The 18,447-nt window shown below is 24.6% G+C and overlaps 1 protein-coding gene across 1 annotated transcript in view; it reads right to left on the reverse strand.

The window, feature by feature from the left end:
* LOC111615596 (calcium-binding mitochondrial carrier protein Aralar1-like) overlaps positions 1–18,447 on the reverse strand; it is a 116,479-nt gene that overhangs the window by 12,135 nt on the left and 85,897 nt on the right. The gene's annotated exons all lie outside the window — the stretch shown is intronic.

Below are 18,447 nucleotides of genomic sequence, written 5' to 3' on the forward strand. Positions count from 1 at the left end.
TTTGGGGGGGGGGTCGCGAAAAAAATCACAATCATAAATGGGGTCGTGAATAAAAATAGTTTAAGAAGCCCTGTTCTACTGTATTTTAATATATTTAAATATATCAGTTTTTAATGAACAACAGAAACTGGGAGTTATAATTCTACAAACTTATCTTATAAATTAAATCTACTTATATTTATAAAAGTCAAAAAATGCTGACTTAAAATATAAGGAATGTTTTTATTCTGAATTAATCTAAAAACAATATTTAAATGTTTAAGACAAAATAAATGCATTTCTACATGCCTCAGCTAAATAAGTATTCATCTTTCCTTGCATGTATCTTATTGAATGATACAAAATGTTTATTTAGTACTTCTTTACATATATTTCAATAATTTTACAATAAAAACTATATTCAAAACTTTAAAGCTTTATCTGCCAATAATAAAATTCAATTCTATAAAATTTTTAATTTCTTGATAGGTGCTTCCTTTCAACAAATCAAACTTGTATGTTCAACCTATTGATACTAATAACAAATATTTAATTTTATAACTTCAAAAATTGATGTAATTTTAACTGATAAAATACATGATATTGTCAAAATAGCAACCTAATGTTTACAAAAAACTATTTAAATATTTAAAGTACTGTTTTGTGTATTAAAGGAAATTTTTTACTTTTTAGTCATAACACTATTTTACTACAAATTTTTACACTATGCCCTAAAATATATTTTCATATGAGTGAATTGGCTATATAAATTTGTTTTGTCATGCAACTTAAGCTCTTAGTATGTTTATATTTCATTAACATTAACAAATTATGGCATTTATAAATCCAATAATTAAACTAATACTAAAATTACTGACATGGTTTCACCAACAAATTTTAATAGTTTGCTAAATTCCGAGATTTGAGAACAAGATTATTAAATTATCTCAAAACTAAATGTACTTGGAGACTTTTCTTGTATTTATTGATTGGCTGTTTTGTAAATATGTGATATATATTTAGGCATTACACATGTTTCAGATAAACAAACATAATTAACAATCATACTTTTTGGCTCACAAAACTTGTATTTAATATAAAATTGTTATTTTATCCAAGAAAACAAATCTAGTGTCATTAAAAATAAAAAAAAGCAAACACATAATTGAAATTTAACAGAATTTAGATGTTTTTCTGAAATTAATGTTGGCTATATGAAATGGCTAAAAACTTTTGTAAGAATCTTAAATGGTAGGAAAAGAAAGACATTGCATTAAATAAGCAAACATTCATTCATATTTGTTTATTTAATAAAATAAATATTAAAATTGTCGATGTATATAGAATGTTTAGCATCTTTAGTTACATTAGAGAAAGTCATTACATTAATTCTTAAGCAATTCATCATTATCAAATTCAATGGATAGTGACACTGCTGTTATTGTACTAGTTGATGATAAAGTACTATTTTAATTTGAAGACTATAATTTTTAATTCCATTATTTAATTCATTTTATGATTAAATAAATTTCTTTGTTTAGTTTAAACAATAAATAAAAAATATAGAAAATATTCAACTTTGTATCTTATACTATATATCAACAAGATATTTGTTATTTTGACAAAGATATAAATTATGATTCTTTTGATAAATCTACATCTTTCAATAAATACTTGAATCATCTACTTCTGTAATAGTTTTGATTGCATTCAAATAAATTATTTTAAAATGCAATAATAATTATATATTGTTTCTTTTTCAGAGCAACTTTCTGTATAGTATTAAAAAAAAATCTTTCATCACTAATTGCCAAGCATAATTTACTAATCATCCAAATTTGATTTGATAATTTGATAAAATAAATTTAAACTATTTATCAAGTTTGGATGATTAGTAGTTACAGATTATTTTATTCTGACAATAATGAGAAGCAAAACCAGCTATATAGATTTAAAAGTAACCATTAATTTTCATATTTGTTTAATATGAAAATTAATGGTAAGTATAATAGAACTGTTTAAAACAAGTATATATCAAAAATGTTGTTGTAACGAGTCAAAGTCCGATCATTATCTTATGTTTGGGTGTTATTTTTAGTTATAGTTATTTTCATTATTTTCTTTTCAGGGACCTTTTTTTTAATTAAGGACAGAAACTCCTTAACCCTCAATGTGCTAAATTCAAAAAGAAAAAGGCAAAAGATACTAATTTGCATCAACAATTGATCCCGTGATGCAAATGAATGTAATTAGGGCAGTGTGGAGCTACATGGAGATACTAATTTGCATCAACAATTGATCCCGTGATGCAAATGAATGTAATTAGGGCAGTGTGGAGCTACATGGAGAACCAAATAAAAGATGTTACGTCCAACCAGCAGTATGGTGTAGCTCCCAACAGCAACAGTCATAGAAACATCTCGGATAAACAATCAGCATAGAAAACATATGATTTGAGTATTTTTTTTTTTTTTGTGGAGATTTGAATTGATTGTTGAATTGATTTGATCTGATTTAATTTGATTGTATATAATCAAAGAATTTCTTTACTTGTTTATTTTGTTGTTTGACTTTTGAATATTTGAAATATATATTAACTCTTTTTATAATTAATCATTGTTATTTATTTCACTACTGATCAATTTAATGAATATTTCTTGAGAATATGTACTTATAAGTGTTGTATTATTATATTTTTTTGTTCCCATAAAGTCCAGGCCTGGTACTTAAATTGAACTCTAACTCGTGTAACCCCACCTTTTGTGCTGCATGGTACATTACATTGTTAATAGTATTTTTATATTTGTCATTTTAACAGTTAAATTTATTGAGCCTAATAATATAATGTAAATATGGTGTAATTTTTTAGAAAACTCAATTTGTTCAAATTGCACATACAACTTACTTCAGAACAAACTAATGCATTTATTTCTTAAACATCCAATATAAAATAAAAAAACTTACCCATAAATATCTAAAACTCCTATAAATCTATTTATTTTATCACTTGATGCAAGTGATTTATTTATTTGAGATACAATCCAATTAAACAAACAAGCATAGATGTGCTTTGCTAAAGCATCTCTAGAAAATACAGCCTGTAATTAATCAGTAAATATTTAGAAACAATTATAAACAAAAATAGCTAAGTTAAATAAAATGCAATAGTTACTTATGTATAATATTTTTTTTTATTAAAATACTCATAGTCAATTATCACAATAAAAATTTTATGAATTACAACTATTTTTATATAGAAACTATAATAATTTGTTATATAGAATAAAATTAATTATTTATCCAAATTGCATTTATTTTACAATTTTAAAAATCAGTTTCATTATTAAATTTCTTAAAACTCTCTTAAATTTTTAATTATTTGTTAATAATAATTAATGGTCAAAATGATAAGACATAGGTTAGGTTAGATTTCAAACTTCAATCTGTAAGATAGAATTTTTAGTAATGTGTTCTTTTAAAACACAGTTGACCCTGTTTATTTCAAACATCTTTATCCCAAAAACATATTTATCTCAAAATTTATTTTTCCCTGCATTTTCAGTCTAAATTCAATGTATTTTCCATATTTAACTCATATAATTTTCTTCCAACACCTCTATATCTCAAATTATGGACTGAAGGGTCAATTACAAATTCAAAGCTCATCAACAGTTTGATAGCATAAATTGTAGTTGAGAAACATCTCTTGCAATACAGTACATAAGTTGCAAATAACACTGCTTTTCTCTGATTGACTACAAGTTTGGCTTGCATCTTATTCATTGAAGAAAGTTAGACATCAGAAACTATTGACAAGCTATTTTTCTGAAGGTATGTCAAAAATGTTTTATTTATACCTAATACAGGTATGTACTGTACTTGCCATTGTATTAATAAAACATTGTACCTCCAATCAAACCTGTTACATAAAATAGAATAAATAAGAGAAATAATAAAGTTGCCTTATACAGGGTGGCCACTAAATATTTTAAAATTAATTTACATATATTTAATATATAATATGCTTCAATTGCCACTGTCTATCCGAGGAAAATAAGAACAAAATTGGAGACAATAAAAATGCCTTTATTTAACAATATTTTCTCTTTTATAAATTATCAAAATGCATTTCAGCTTTATCAAATTTAAGTCCTCTTCAGTTAAAAAGTTTATAGCAATAGTCTTAGAGAAACAACTTTCTGACATTACAACATATCAGAGAAGTGTTGTTTCTCTAAGACTATTGCTATAAACTTTTTAACTGAAGAGGACTTAAATTTGATAAAGCAGAAATGCATTTTGATAATTTATAAAAGAGAACAATTGTTAAATGAAAGCATTTTTATTGTCTCCAACTTTTTTTTTATTGTCCTCAGATAGACAGTGGCAATTGAAGCATATTATGACAAGATTGTCATATTAAATATATTTATATTAATTTAAAATATTTAGTAGTCACCCTTTAAATATAAGGCAACTTTATTATTTGTCTTATTTATTGTATTTTATATAAATTTTATATAAAGCCAGTAAAAAAATATGCTTGAATACAACAAAATCTAAGTCTAACACCAAAAAGAAAGCTAACCAACCAAAAATTTGAAATATAAAATTTTAATTAGGCATTTAATGTAAAAATGGCCTTTTAAACATGGTTTTAATGATTTAAATAATTTATTAATGTTTTATTCATTCACAAATAAAATTTCAACACCTTAATTATCTGTTACTTTATTAAACATTTTAACCACTCAAATTTTAAAATTTAGATGTTGACTATTTTAATTTTTAGTCAAACTTATCATTAAATAACTATTTCTTTAAATCTGATTCTATTAATTACACTTGATAGCTAACTGAAAACTAGTGATGCTAGTAATATCACAAATTAAATTTTAATTTTTCACAATAATACTTAAACAACTACTTAAGAAATATCTATCAAATTTAGACACATTGGGAAATTTTAATTTTAATATTGCAGTTGCAAATAACTCAAATATTTAAAACATACATCCAGAAAAATTTATTAATCAAATTTTAAACAAACTATTAAAAAATGTAATGTAACTGTCAGATGATTAACTATCTTCTAACAATTTAATTCTTAAAAATAACTATGGATATTTCCAAATATGACTATCTTTCATTAAAACTAAATTAGAACTAATCAGATTAGTTCAGGAACAAACATTCCAGATGACAATGAATGACTAATTTTGTACGGAGTTAATTACAGTAAACATTTTATTCAATTGAAAGGAAATTTAAATTATCAATTAAAACAAAAATATTTAACATTCCTGAATGCATTGTTATTTCAAATGATGTTAATACAGTATATAGAATAATATTTGCTTGAAAACAAGCTAATTGGGCTGCAATTTGAAAAAATTGTAGACCTATAAATTCTCACTGTCTGTCCTTCTTTCCTTAATCTCGAGAATAGAGTTAGATAGATGAAAGACAAGGTCAAATAGGGAAAGCTTAGGGGCAGAAGGTCCTGTTTAACTACATAAGAACTTTCAGATGCAAACCATCATGTTATTTCAATTCAAAAATTTTCCCCTGAAAGGTTTAGATAGAAGACCAGCATAACTCTATTGTTAAAGGAAAAGTATGATGTACTGGGGCAAGCCACTACTAATTTGAGGTGGCAATCATATATTTTAAATTAAAAATTGCAGCCTGGGATTTGTGACAATGTCACAATAAATAATTGCTCATTTTATATTTAAGTAATTTTACAAATTTTTTTTTATAAAAGAGTTTGCAGTAATTTTTTTATTAGATATAACTACAACTTTTGACAAAGGACGTAAAAAATTTAATATGTTAATTTATAAAATTAGAATTAGATAATTAATTAGTGTCTATTTATTATATTGTTTTAGTCAATAAAGGATTAACTGAAAAGAAATTTGAACTTGTATACAGTACAATCCTTAGTACCAGTGGGGCACTTGATCGGGCTCCAGCACTTTTGGGATCTGATGTTTCCACATTTTATTAAAATTGAGCAAATTAAGTAAAATAGTTATGGTAATAAATTTTTTAACATATTTTAAAAACTATATTACTCTTATAGAAATTTTATGATAGAAATCAAATTGGCAGAATTGTGAAATACAGTAAAAATGTAGTTTCTATATATAAAGATTTTGAAAATTCTGCATTTTTATTATTACAATGATATTTGATTATTTATTGAGAAAAATTTTCATATTGTATTTTATAATAAATGATAAATATAAAATAAGCATATACTGTAGATATATAAGCAAGCATTAATATATATAAAAAAATTATTTTTGTTTATTATTTATTGTGAAATTTGATGCTAAATTAAGCATAGTGTCAAACAGATTTTATATGTTCACTGTGTTATTGGCAACTTCTGTATTTAACCATGCATATGTTCCACAGCAACAAGATACGGTCATGTGCACAATAACATTTTAAAGAAAAATAATAAAATGCTGTATGGATTTAAATATTATTTTAAGAAATGAACATTAATAGATAAATGGAAGTGACTTGTTAAATGAAACTAAAATATTTTGTGACATTTGCTGTAAAAATTCTTCATGCATAACTCCAATGTTTAAATGTGATACCCAAAATTAAGACTTTGTTTTCAAATCTGTATACAGATTTAAGAATCTTATTAACTCTTCTAATTGCTACTGCCTCTATTCTCTGCTCTACTCTATACTCTACTGCAGAAATAGAATGAAGTTTTTCTAAGTTAAAATTAATAATGAATTACCTAAGAACTTCCATGACTGAAGAAAGATGGTCTAATTTAACGTTATTGTCTTTTTACACAAAACTAAGTTATCATAATATAATTAATGGTTTTACAGAACAAAAGGTAAGGAAAGTAAATTTTATGAAATAACTTGGTATATTGCCTTTGCTTGCCCACAAGCTTTGTTCACTTGCTCAAAAATTTTGAGAATATTCATCCATTCCTGGTGCTGCTGTTTCTAATATTTTCTTTTTCGTTTTGGTGAGAGAAAAAAACAAAGCAGATTGTATTTCATTGTAAATCTTCAGAAAATAAGCATACAAGTTTTTATTTTATTAATACCTAATCATCAGCTTATTATTGTTAATAGCATCTGAAAAAATTTTACTTTATAATTTTATAAAAATAGATTTCTGCCAAGCCTAAATGGCATATGAAACAGAAAAGTAAGGTTATATAGATGTAATTAGATGTTTAATGTAATAATAACTTTTGAAATATTTCCTTTCCACTCAAAAATAAAATATATATAAAGGTTTACGGCTTTGTGAAACTTCTTTTTTTTTTAGTTTATGATGTTGAAATAAATAAAATAAAAAAATTTGTCGGTTTTGTTTACACGTTTATTAGGCCGCATGGAACTTGCCTTGGGCCGCATGCGGCCCGCGGGTTGGACACCCCTGATTTAAATGGTCATGTTGGGGTATTGTATAGATTGGATAGATGTTGGGGTATTGTATAATTGTATAGATACCATCATCTATACAATTACAAAAAACTTTGTAACATTTCCTTAACTGAATGCTCACAATGAGATGACAAAATTTGTTTTTATGATTAATAACATTTCTGCTAATGTAAATAGATAGATCTAATGTAACTGATATCAAATTATATTCAATAAAATCATATTTCAGTAGCTTTTCAAATAGTTTCTATTATCTTCAATATCAAAAAGCCTATTTATTAATATACAGTAATTTATAAATAAAAAAAATATCAGTATTAATCTAACAAAGTGAGATAAAGTAAAAAGCTTCAATTAAAGATTATTTGAAACAATTCTTTTTATGGTTATCAGTTCAATGCGAAAATTAACTTACTTCTCTATTTTGGAAATATTAAAACTTGTTTTCTATTGAAACATATAATTAAATATTTATAATAATAATAAATTTTTAATAACAGTTTTTGAAAGATAAATGGTAGCATAAATAAGGAGCAGATCCTGAGACCCCTTAGCTTTGTAAATCAATAAATGAAGAAAAAAGCAAATACAGGAAAAAGAATTCAAATGTAGCAATGTGCACTATATATATACACATACACTATACCTAAGAGTTTATCATCCACAGTGATATAGGAGTGAATATAGGTTTGCATGTTCTAATTTAGAGCCTCAAACATCAGTTTTAGTTACACTACCAATAAAAAATAATCTAGCATTTTTAAACCTATTTAATAGTTTTTGATCATCTCTGTTTATTTAATAAACATGTACTGATTTAGTTAGCAAATTATTCAATAATGGACATCAATGATGGCTCAACAATTTGTAATAAATTAACATAGTTTTAATTAAAATAAGCTTGTATTCCAGCAAATATAGATAAAAATGAATCAATAATGGCAGAATTATCACAACTTTATTCATTTTATACATATATTTTAAAAATTTTTTTAGATAACCTGTAATTATTTTTAAAAATTTGATAAAATATCTAAGAATAAATATTTTACTTTCATTGTCTTTATTCATGTTCTTAAGATTTAAACAATAGTAATCAAAGAAAATTTTCATTTAAAATGTTTCCAAAATATAAAAAAATTATTAACAACAGGTTTAATATATGTAGAATAGGAAAGAAAAAATTTAAACTTTCAAATTGCAATTGAGTTGTGCCAGTTGTCTTTCTAACTCCTTTAAAGGAAAAATTTTTGAATTGAAATACAACTTCTGGTGCAAACTGAAAGTTCATATATAGTTAATTGGGCCTTTGGCCCTAGGCTTTCCATATCTGGTCTTGATTTTCATCCATCTAACTCCATTCTTGAGATTAAGGAAGGAACAGACAGACACACAACAGTGAAAATTTATAGTTTTAAAATTTTTTCAAATTACAACCGAATGAACATTAAATTTTTGAGATTTTTTATTTTATTGCAACTACTCTTGATCAAATTCAAAATAATCTGTGGTCATTAATATATAAGTAATATTTAAAATTTTATTAAGATATAAAAAAATAATAATAGCAAATGATATGCATCTGAATCTTTAAACTAATAGGAGGAAAAACAAACAGTTCTAGATTTGGTCCCTAGATTCTGTTAGATATTCTTCATTTCTTGTTTAGTATCTTTTATTCTATCATTGCTGTTTTTGTGGTATGTGATCTTTAAACAAATACCTATAGCATATTGGAATGTCTTTATTTAACTTGTAAGTTTTTCTTTTACTTTCAATCCACTCTAGAGTTTTATGTACTGTTAAAGAACCTGTAGAAGTTATTGTAATGAGATACAATAAACACTCTACTTACAACAGGCTGTTTGATATAAAACATTTATTATTCAATAAAACAATAAATGTATGCTGAAATTAAAAATATAAGNTTAAATATTTTAAATTAATTTACATATATTTAATATGACAATCTTGTCATAATAGGCTTCAATTGCAACTGTGTATCCGAGGAAAATAAAAACAAAATTTTGAGACAATAAAAATGCTTTCATTTAACAATATTCTCTTTTATAAATTATCAAAATGCATTTCAGCTTTATCAAATTTAAGTCCTCTTCAGTTAAAAAGTTTATAGCAATAGTCTTAGAGAAACAACTTTCTGACATTACAACATATCAGAGAAGTGTTGTTTCTCTAAGACTATTGCTATAAACTTTTTAACTGAAGAGGACTTAAATTTGATAAAGCAGAAATGCATTTTGATAATTTATAAAAGAGAACAATTGTTAAATGAAAGCATTTTTATTGTCTCCAACTTTTTTTTTATTGTCCTCAGATAGACAGTGGCAATTGAAGCATATTATGACAAGATTGTCATATTAAATATATTTATATTAATTTAAAATATTTAGTAGTCACCCTTTAAATATAAGGCAACTTTATTATTTGTCTTATTTATTGTATTTTATATAAATTTTATATAAAGTCAGTAAAAAAATATGCTTGAATACAACAAAATCTAAGTCTAACACCAAAAAGAAAGCTAACCAACCAAAAATTTGAAATATAAAATTTTAATTAGGCATTTAATGTAAAAATGGCCTTTTAAACATGGTTTTAATGATTTAAATAATTTATTAATGTTTTATTCATTCACAAATAAAATTTCAACACCTTAATTATCTGTTACTTTATTAAACATTTTAACCACTCAAATTTTAAAATTTAGATGTTGACTATTTTAATTTTTAGTCAAACTTATCATTAAATAACTATTTCTTTAAATCTGATTCTATTAATTACACTTGATAGCTAACTGAAAACTAGTGATGCTAGTAATATCACAAATTAAATTTTAATTTTTCACAATAATACTTAAACAACTACTTAAGAAATATCTATCAAATTTAGACACATTGGGAAATTTTAATTTTAATATTGCAGTTGCAAATAACTCAAATATTTAAAACATACATCCAGAAAAATTTATTAATCAAATTTTAAACAAACTATTAAAAAATGTAATGTAACTGTCAGATGATTAACTATCTTCTAACAATTTAATTCTTAAAAATAACTATGGATATTTCCAAATATGACTATCTTTCATTAAAACTAAATTAGAACTAATCAGATTAGTTCAGGAACAAACATTCCAGATGACAATGAATGACTAATTTTGTACGGAGTTAATTACAGTAAACATTTTATTCAATTGAAAGGAAATTTAAATTATCAATTAAAACAAAAATATTTAACATTCCTGAATGCATTGTTATTTCAAATGATGTTAATACAGTATATAGAATAATATTTGCTTGAAAACAAGCTAATTGGGCTGCAATTTGAAAAAATTGTAGACCTATAAATTCTCACTGTCTGTCCTTCTTTCCTTAATCTCGAGAATAGAGTTAGATAGATGAAAGACAAGGTCAAATAGGGAAAGCTTAGGGGCAGAAGGTCCTGTTTAACTACATAAGAACTTTCAGATGCAAACCATCATGTTATTTCAATTCAAAAATTTTCCCCTGAAAGGTTTAGATAGAAGACCAGCATAACTCTATTGTTAAAGGAAAAGTATGATGTACTGGGGCAAGCCACTACTAATTTGAGGTGGCAATCATAATTTGAGGTGGCAATTATTTATTGTGACAATGTCACAATAAATAATTGCTCATTTTATATTTAAGTAATTTTACAAATTTTTTTTTATAAAAGAGTTTGCAGTAATTTTTTTATTAGATATAACTACAACTTTTGACAAAGGACGTAAAAAATTTAATATGTTAATTTATAAAATTAGAATTAGATAATTAATTAGTGTCTATTTATTATATTGTTTTAGTCAATAAAGGATTAACTGAAAAGAAATTTGAACTTGTATACAGTACAATCCTTAGTACCAGTGGGGCACTTGATCGGGCTCCAGCACTTTTGGGATCTGATGTTTCCACATTTTATTAAAATTGAGCAAATTAAGTAAAATAGTTATGGTATTAAATTTTTTAACATATTTTAAAAACTATATTACTCTTATAGAAATTTTATGATAGAAATCAAATTGGCAGAATTGTGAAATACAGTAAAAATGTAGTTTCTATATATAAAGATTTTGAAAATTCTGCATTTTTATTATTACAATGATATTTGATTATTTATTGAGAAAAATTTTCATATTGTATTTTATAATAAATGATAAATATAAAATAAGCATATACTGTAGATATATAAGCAAGCATTAATATATATAAAAAAATTATTTTTGTTTATTATTTATTGTGAAATTTGATGCTAAATTAAGCATAGTGTCAAACAGATTTTATATGTTCACTGTGTTATTGGCAACTTCTGTATTTAACCATGCATATGTTCCACAGCAACAAGATACGGTCATGTGCACAATAACATTTTAAAGAAAAATAATAAAATGCTGTATGGATTTAAATATTATTTTAAGAAATGAACATTAATAGATAAATGGAAGTGACTTGTTAAATGAAACTAAAATATTTTGTGACATTTGCTGTAAAAATTCTTCATGCATAACTCCAATGTTTAAATGTGATACCCAAAATTAAGACTTTGTTTTCAAATCTGTATACAGATTTAAGAATCTTATTAACTCTTCTAATTGCTACTGCCTCTATTCTCTGCTCTACTCTATACTCTACTGCAGAAATAGAATGAAGTTTTTCTAAGTTAAAATTAATAATGAATTACCTAAGAACTTCCATGACTGAAGAAAGATGGTCTAATTTAACGTTATTGTCTTTTTACACAAAACTAAGTTATCATAATATAATTAATGGTTTTACAGAACAAAAGGTAAGGAAAGTAAATTTTATGAAATAACTTGGTATATTGCCTTTGCTTGCCCACAAGCTTTGTTCACTTGCTCAAAAATTTTGAGAATATTCATCCATTCCTGGTGCTGCTGTTTCTAATATTTTCTTTTTCGTTTTGGTGAGAGAAAAAAACAAAGCAGATTGTATTTCATTGTAAATCTTCAGAAAATAAGCATACAAGTTTTTATTTTATTAATACCTAATCATCAGCTTATTATTGTTAATAGCATCTGAAAAAATTTTACTTTATAATTTTATAAAAATAGATTTCTGCCAAGCCTAAATGGCATATGAAACAGAAAAGTAAGGTTATATAGATGTAATTAGATGTTTAATGTAATAATAACTTTTGAAATATTTCCTTTCCACTCAAAAATAAAATATATATAAAGGTTTACGGCTTTGTGAAACTTCTTTTTTTTTTAGTTTATGATGTTGAAATAAATAAAATAAAAAAATTTGTCGGTTTTGTTTACACGTTTATTAGGCCGCATGGAACTTGCCTTGGGCCGCATGCGGCCCGCGGGTTGGACACCCCTGATTTAAATGGTCATGTTGGGGTATTGTATAGATTGGATAGATGTTGGGGTATTGTATAATTGTATAGATACCATCATCTATACAATTACAAAAAACTTTGTAACATTTCCTTAACTGAATGCTCACAATGAGATGACAAAATTTGTTTTTATGATTAATAACATTTCTGCTAATGTAAATAGATAGATCTAATGTAACTGATATCAAATTATATTCAATAAAATCATATTTCAGTAGCTTTTCAAATAGTTTCTATTATCTTCAATATCAAAAAGCCTATTTATTAATATACAGTAATTTATAAATAAAAAAAATATCAGTATTAATCTAACAAAGTGAGATAAAGTAAAAAGCTTCAATTAAAGATTATTTGAAACAATTCTTTTTATGGTTATCAGTTCAATGCGAAAATTAACTTACTTCTCTATTTTGGAAATATTAAAACTTGTTTTCTATTGAAACATATAATTAAATATTTATAATAATAATAAATTTTTAATAACAGTTTTTGAAAGATAAATGGTAGCATAAATAAGGAGCAGATCCTGAGACCCCTTAGCTTTGTAAATCAATAAATGAAGAAAAAAGCAAATACAGGAAAAAGAATTCAAATGTAGCAATGTGCACTATATATATACACATACACTATACCTAAGAGTTTATCATCCACAGTGATATAGGAGTGAATATAGGTTTGCATGTTCTAATTTAGAGCCTCAAACATCAGTTTTAGTTACACTACCAATAAAAAATAATCTAGCATTTTTAAACCTATTTAATAGTTTTTGATCATCTCTGTTTATTTAATAAACATGTACTGATTTAGTTAGCAAATTATTCAATAATGGACATCAATGATGGCTCAACAATTTGTAATAAATTAACATAGTTTTAATTAAAATAAGCTTGTATTCCAGCAAATATAGATAAAAATGAATCAATAATGGCAGAATTATCACAACTTTATTCATTTTATACATATATTTTAAAAATTTTTTTAGATAACCTGTAATTATTTTTAAAAATTTGATAAAATATCTAAGAATAAATATTTTACTTTCATTGTCTTTATTCATGTTCTTAAGATTTAAACAATAGTAATCAAAGAAAATTTTCATTTAAAATGTTTCCAAAATATAAAAAAATTATTAACAACAGGTTTAATATATGTAGAATAGGAAAGAAAAAATTTAAACTTTCAAATTGCAATTGAGTTGTGCCAGTTGTCTTTCTAACTCCTTTAAAGGAAAAATTTTTGAATTGAAATACAACTTCTGGTGCAAACTGAAAGTTCATATATAGTTAATTGGGCCTTTGGCCCTAGGCTTTCCATATCTGGTCTTGATTTTCATCCATCTAACTCCATTCTTGAGATTAAGGAAGGAACAGACAGACACACAACAGTGAAAATTTATAGTTTTAAAATTTTTTCAAATTACAACCGAATGAACATTAAATTTTTGAGATTTTTTATTTTATTGCAACTACTCTTGATCAAATTCAAAATAATCTGTGGTCATTAATATATAAGTAATATTTAAAATTTTATTAAGATATAAAAAAATAATAATAGCAAATGATATGCATCTGAATCTTTAAACTAATAGGAGGAAAAACAAACAGTTCTAGATTTGGTCCCTAGATTCTGTTAGATATTCTTCATTTCTTGTTTAGTATCTTTTATTCTATCATTGCTGTTTTTGTGGTATGTGATCTTTAAACAAATACCTATAGCATATTGGAATGTCTTTATTTAACTTGTAAGTTTTTCTTTTACTTTCAATCCACTCTAGAGTTTTATGTACTGTTAAAGAACCTGTAGAAGTTATTGTAATGAGATACAATAAACACTCTACTTACAACAGGCTGTTTGATATAAAACATTTATTATTCAATAAAACAATAAATGTATGCTGAAATTAAAAATATAAGTACACACATTACTTCATGATTTTAATAGTAAATTAGTGTATGAAATACATGGTGATTTTATACCTTATTAAGCTGTATGTGAACTATTGTTTAAACTTAGATATGTTGGTTTATGAAACTCTAACATAGATTTTGAAAGTACTAAAAAAAAGTTATCTAAACATGCCATCCAATTGTTATGAACCTCAATGATCATCTGCCTCCAACAAATTCAAGGCTTATCCTTTCATAATCTGCCGCAGAATCCTGTGATTCTATGCACATTTATACTTAAATCTTCCAAGAAATCAAGCAAGTACTCAAAAATATGCATACAATAATCTGAGGGCAAGGACTTCAGTGTAATAGGTATGTAGGTTCCACTTGCTGTTTCTCTCCTTGTAAAGTTATGAATGCATACAATGACTGAAGCTGTTTTCACATTTAAAATGAAAAGGAAGCTGTTAAAAATGGACAATTTTCCAAATCCTCCAGGTATCTTCCAAAAAGAAATTTGATGTTACCCCAACAGAGCATCAGCAATGGTTTTCAAAATAAATTTTCCTTAATTAGCTTCAAGGTAACTAGTAAATCATAACTATTTCTGGTGAAACAAGTCAGGTGGTCACGAAACATGCTTCACATGATTTCAGCCTATTATAATCGGTGTGTTTATTGTGTGTGATTACAGTAACTGCTACAGGTTCTTTAACAGTACTTATAATTCTGTAGATTAAAGGTTAAAAAAATCACTTACAAATTAGAAGACTTTCCAACATGCTGTAGGTACTTGTTAGAGATCAAACACTGCAAAACAGCAATGACAGAATAAAAGACACCAAACAGAAAGTGAAGCATACCTAGACCACCACCTAGTGACTAAATCTAGAACTGTTTTTCCTTCTATTGAAGATAAAATTATTAAACTGGAATAGAGAATTGAGAAATCTATAATTTTCTAAACACATACATATAGTATGTAAAAATCTAACTATTTAAATATGAAAGAAATCCTGAAACTTATTTTTCTCTTAAAATATTAGAGAAAATTAAATTGCATAAATAATAATAAAAAATAATAATAATGATAGTACATAATTTATAGATAAATCTTTAAAACTTATACATAAATATTAATCACATAATAGCACGCACATATTTTATTTATTATAGTTTGAGTATTAAATTTAATTAAATGTTTAATCTGTAAAAACAATACAGCTAACTTAAACCTACTGCAAATACCATCTATTCAAATGCAGATTTTGAAACATCTGAAATGACGTTGAAATAATGGATAATAATTGCACATCCCTGTGTAAGTATGTGTATTTTACTACACATGTACTTACAGCAGCACTTTCCTTTTTTTCCTGCCTATTACTTCATTGATGAAAAATGTCCATTTCCCTGTGAGAAACATTGTTTAGCACAATACGGCAAAACAGCTAATTGTAAACAAAAACATTTTGGTTTTGTTTTCTTAAATATTTAACAATTAAAAATTATATATAAATTATTTTATTCTAATTACATAATTTTTAAATGTCATTTAAAAATCAAATAAAATTATAAAAATACAAAAACCTATTTAAGTTGGCATGAATTTGTAAGTTATCACATTACATCAAGTATTTATTAGATGTTATCCTATACTTGATATAATGTATAATAAATCACTAAATTCTAGAATACCTCAGAGATTCACTGAAAGTTTTATCATGTATAAAAAATAATATTCCATTAATTAATAAATTTCTTCCTTTCATATTGGCAACTGTTAAATATGAAATGAAGCTGTATTATTATTTACTCATTTATTTTCAATAAAATATTTATATTCTGTGCTAAACTTCTAATCAAATATAATTACTACTAAAGAAATAAAATTTTTGTATTTTTAATAAATTGATAAATATACAAATATTTATATGAAGTAAAATTTTTATATATAAAACATTTTATAGTAAAAAGGAAATAAATGTTTTCAGTCAGCATGAAATTATAATAATTACTGCTTAAGTTTTGATGTAAAACTTTTATTTTTTTTTATTGAATAATGCATTTTCTGTATAAAATACTTCTTGTTCCAATTAGCTTATACTGTATTTGTATTTTTTGCAAGTGAAATCATATACAAAGTTTAATTATTATTAAGTGCACAAATAAAATTTGTCAAATATACAAAATTATTTATTTTATCATCAAATCTTTCAAATATTTCTTCTAGTTTTGTGCCTGAATCTTAAGATGGAGTAGAACTCAAAAAATCATTTAAATGCAGAAGTTATATATATGAAATATTTTAAGAACATCAGATTTATGATATTATTACATTATTACTTTTAACTAAACACAATCATAATTTCAATGTCAAATATAAGACTGTTACTCTGAATTAAAACTATTGCTTATAAAAAAATATTTTTAGGACTTTTTGAAGAAAAACATAGTAAAATATCTGAACTGAAATTGCAATATTTAAACCTTTGATTTATAAAACTATTTTTTAGATTTGACACAGAAATTAATGGCATAATTCAATGTTGTTTTTGAAACCGTGTTTTGCAAATATATTGGACTTCAAACTCAAATGAGAGTTATAAATAAACACTTGGCTTTATTCCATCACTTTTTAGTTGATACATGACAACAGCATGTTTTGGGCATAAAGCCCTCATCAGTCAACTAAAAGATACAATTTTTAAAAATATTACATAAAATACCTAATAAAACAGAATTAAAATAATGTATATTTCTTACTATATTCATTTTTAATCTGTTATACATACAAGGTCTTAACCCAATAGGCTCACACAACTTATTTTACAATAAGTGGAATAATTTCATTAGAATTTGCTATAAATGATCTTTTGCTTATTTGACAATATCCAGGAATCTTAGACATAATCACATATATATCTCGAAAGAGAAATAGACAATTTTTTACATTATTGTTTTTTAATCGTATCTAAGTTACATACTGCATTGCAGTTTTGTACTAATTTGCATATTACAAAGAAAGATATTATTAATATTAACAACAGCCTTTATAGATAATTACAATCAACATTAATGTATTTTGTGTGTATTATAATATTTTCATCCAGTTCTCATTTATTTTTACATTTAAATTTTTATTCATACAATTTTTGGCTATTAAAATTGAGACGCTTTCTTTAAATTTTCTATTATACATATTTTTCTCTTTGTATAGGATTTTAACATTATTTTTATCTATATTACAGTCATTTATTAAACAATGGTCATGAAAAACAGAGCTTAGTTGATTACATTTGCGATCTGCAATATGTTCTTTTACTCGTATACTCAGTTTGCATTTAGTTTCTCCTATATAGTAGTTAGTTGTATTACAGATACACGGTATCTTATACACTACATTCTTTGTTTTTTATTCTTTATTAGGTTTTACCAGTCTTAATCTATTTTCTAATTTTCATATTTTGCATTTATTTTTTGTAAATCTTTGTTGATGTTCTCATATAGTCCTTTTATATATGGAAAACTGATATATTTTGTATCTATATTTAGCTTTTTTGGTTTTTTATTATTCATTTTACTATTTATCTTGTTTTCCCAGCGATCGATTGAACTATTAGGGTATCTGTTGAGAACAAATTTCGTTTTTAGTTCTTTTATGTAAACATTTATATCTGTAAGATTGCTAGTTCTTGTTGTAATTTTTATGTATTCCATTTTTAAAATGTTATATT

The sequence above is a fragment of the Centruroides sculpturatus genome, unplaced genomic scaffold, assembly GCF_000671375.1.
Source record: "Centruroides sculpturatus isolate CEXI.00-Female unplaced genomic scaffold, Cexi_2.0 scaffold19, whole genome shotgun sequence".
Classification (NCBI taxonomy): domain Eukaryota; kingdom Metazoa; phylum Arthropoda; class Arachnida; order Scorpiones; family Buthidae; genus Centruroides; species Centruroides sculpturatus.